At 52.6% G+C, this 3,370-nt stretch overlaps 1 protein-coding gene across 5 annotated transcripts in view; it reads left to right on the top strand.

Moving 5' to 3' along the window:
* The first annotated feature begins 694 nt into the window (after positions 1 to 694).
* The window catches only part of MAP3K12 (mitogen-activated protein kinase kinase kinase 12), a 17,460-nt gene continuing 14,784 nt past the window's right edge, over positions 695 to 3,370 (top strand). For 4 of the 5 annotated variants that reach the window (XM_008575902.1, XM_008575913.1, XM_008575884.1 and 1 more), the window contains exon 1: positions 695 to 762. The gene's annotated coding sequence lies outside the window, so the exon portion shown is untranslated. The remainder of the gene's footprint in view (positions 763 to 3,370) is intronic. The other variant, XM_008575909.1, reaches the window with a different exon arrangement.

Here is a 3,370-nt window from a genome sequence, read left to right as displayed (position 1 = left end):
CTGAAAGATATAGGGGAAATCGTGTGACATCGGAGAGAGAGAGAGATTGCAAAGAAATGTCTGATTCTAATGAGTATTTTGAGAATGGATCGAGGAAGAGATGTCTTGCTCTGACCCGGGAATAATAATGAGTTATCAAGGAACACTGGAGGAGGATGGGGCGTAGAGCTGAGTGGATTCTAGCTGGGTGAAATTGGAGTAGTGACAAATTAGGGGAAGGAGAGCTGGCAAGATCGGTATGACAGGGCAGCAATGCCAGAGTGCTGGGGATCCTCAGAGTGTAGGAAGGTGTCTATAAGGAGGGTTATAACGGGTTCCTACGGAATCAGCATAAGGCCCAAAGTGGGACAGCCATAGGACACCGCCAGCAGGGAGGCGCTGGGCCCAGGTGGGCCAGGGACGAGCCTGGAGCACGCCGGATAGCAGCAGCGGGCTCCTTTAAGAGGCCGGCGGCTCCAGCGCAGCATCCCCCGCTCAGGGCGTGTCCGTCCCGGGGGGCCAGGGGCGGGGGCCCTGGAAGGAGCAGGAGTTCAAGCCAAGTGGGGACGGGGCTAGGGATCATGGGGGTGGGGACAGAAAGCTGGGGCTGACACCCGTACACCCGGACACCGAACGAGCATCGCCTGTGACAGCGCCCGGGGTCCGGTGGAGGGCAGTGAGGGGAGGGGGAAGGAGGAGGAGAAGGAGGAGGAGGCGGGAGCAGCATCCGGAGCCGAGCTGCAGCAGCGCCGCCTTTTGTGCTGCGGCCGCGGAGCCCCCGAGGTGAGAGCCCAGCCGAGTTGTGGGGGGCAGGGGACAGGGATGGGTCCGGGTCTTGGATCCGAGCATGGAGGAAGGGTCGGGATACAGATGTGGCCTCGTGGGGGAAAGTGGCGCGGGGATGCTGAGGCTGTGGGGATGAGGGAACTGGGGACAGGACCCGACGCCTGTGGGGACGGGAAGGAGGGGAACGGAGCGGAGGGATGCCGCGGCCCAGCTTGTAGACGAAGGGCCTCCAGATCTGGAAAGGACTGTATGGGGGCGGGGGGCAGACTTAAAGGACAGAGGCCAAAGAACATCCTCTTCTCCTCCCACTCATCCTGGAGAAGAGAGAGAGGGAAGGGGGACGGAGGGTTTTGGCCCCCTCCCGGGAAGGAAAGGAAGGGTAAGGCCTGATGGACCCACCATCTACCCCCCTCCCCATCCCCTACACATACTTAGCAGGCTGGACCTGAAGATTATAGGCAGAGAGCACCTGTTCCTGGATGCCCAGGCACTGGTCCCCCTCCCCTTCCAGCTGTGATGCTCCTAATCCCCTCCAGCTGTGGCATTCACCTCCATCCAGCTGTTGAATCGTCCCCTTCCCCATTCATGTGTGGCTTTCTTTCTCCTCTTTCTCTCCATCTCCTCTGGCTTCCCTGACCCACTTTCCCAGGTCAGGCCCTTCAACAACCTCCCTTTCCCACACACACACTTCAAACTCCTTGACTTAAAAATAAGCAAGAATCCTTTCCACAGAGTTGATACTTCCTGATAAACACCACCATGGCTGAACAGAGAAGAGTTAAGGTTCCATAGACAGTGGGAGGAAATAGTAAGATGACTCTTAGAATTACAGAAGGAGTCCCATCTTTTAGTTCCCTTATCTGCTACCTCTTTGGAAGGAGAGTAGGTGAGTGGCCTTCAACCAGGAGGGAGTGGACACAAGGTCTCTTCACCCCACCCAGGGACCTCTCAAGCCACTGTCAATGCCTGCCTCTGGATACCATTTCCCTTGCAACTCTCAAGGAAGACTCCATTGTTTTGGGGGCTCTGGTTTGCAGCCAGAAGGTCATACCAAGCTAAGACAAACAGAAGGGATTCAGAAGGGGAAAGGCCCAAATGCCTGCTGAGCCTTGCTGTCCAGACAATGAAGTTTCTCTGAGCTTTAGGGCCTTGCACCCTCCTATCTTACACTTAAGGGTGAAAAGGTATCTGCCCTCTCAAGCCTACCACTCATACATTCACTCACATTTTGACTGAGGTGATGCTGGGAAGACCCCAAATCTCAGCACACTTGAAAATACAACTAAAAGTCCCTCCCTCAAATAAACCCACTGTTGGGCAGAAGAGGCAAGAAGTTTAAGTAAGGAATTGGCTCAGGATTTCCTAGGCTTCCTTACAGTTGAGGATGGCAGAACCCTTCTAAAAGCCAATTGCTGTTCCCCAGTCCTTCCCTGGGTGGTGATAATGTGGTAGAGTAGATTCTGCCTTTGCCAGGAAGAGGACCCTAGGGTCTAGGACCCACAGCCCTGGACTCTCATCATGTGCAGTCCTACCTCTCTCCTGCCTGGGTCTCGGGAGAAAGAAGGGATTAGGGAATCAACCCCTTAGGGGTCTCTACTGGGGCAGGTGGAAGATAGTGTTGAGATGATGCCAACAGGGGACATAGGGACTTCATGAGGGGTTGACCACAGAGACTGGTCTGTCTGGTTCATTTGTTCCCAGAGGGACTAGGGCCATCTGTGTATTGGGGAAGGGGGTGTGGAGACAGTGACAGTGACCAGAGGAAAATAAGGATCATCCATGAAACAGAGCCCTTGCCCTTTGCTTTTTTCTTTCTTTGCTGTCCTTTTTTCCCTTGTTTCTCTACCTCCCTTTCCACCCGTACCCTCCTACCACTTGCTGCTTTGAAAAGGAGGAAAAGGGAAAGAAAGGAACGGAATCACATTTATAAAAAACCTACTTCTGGGCTGGCCCGTGGCTCGCTCGGGAGAGTGCGGTGCTGATAACACCAAGGCCCCAGGTTCGGATCCCATATGGGGATGGCCGGTTCGCTCACTGGCTCAGCGCGGTGCTGACAACACCTAGTCAAGGGTTAAGATCCCCTTACCGGTCATCTTTAAAAAAAAAAAAAAAAAAAAAACCTACTTCTCCATGTTGGGCACTTTCCACATGGCTAATGTTTATAGAGAGCTTCCTGTGTGCCAGATTCTGGACCAAGAACTTTATTTTGGCCAAGAACTTTAAGATAACATTATCTTAATAATGCTCATAACAAAACTAAATTGGATAGTGTTATCATCTGTTTTAGGGATGAAGAAATTAAAACTTAAGTAATTTGTTCAAAGTCAAAAAGTTAGTATGTGGCAAGAGTTAGGATTTGAACCCAGGTCTGTCTGCATTACTGCTGTGTGACATATAGCTACCACTGTCCCCATTTAGAGATGAAGAAACTGAGGTTTAAGAACTGTCATACTCCAGGTCAGCCAGCTGGTCGGGAGCAGAGATAAGATCTCAACAAGACTCCCTGACTCTGAGGCCTGTGCTCTCTCCTCCACACCATTCATCCTCCCTCTGTAGCACAGCTGTCTTAAGCTAGGTGACAAGAATAGATGGGCACTGCATAAAT

Source organism: Galeopterus variegatus, unplaced genomic scaffold (assembly GCF_000696425.1).
Source record: "Galeopterus variegatus unplaced genomic scaffold, G_variegatus-3.0.2 Scaffold60, whole genome shotgun sequence".
In the NCBI taxonomy this organism is placed as follows: domain Eukaryota; kingdom Metazoa; phylum Chordata; class Mammalia; order Dermoptera; family Cynocephalidae; genus Galeopterus; species Galeopterus variegatus.
This window is presented reverse-complemented; position numbering and strand designations above follow the sequence as displayed.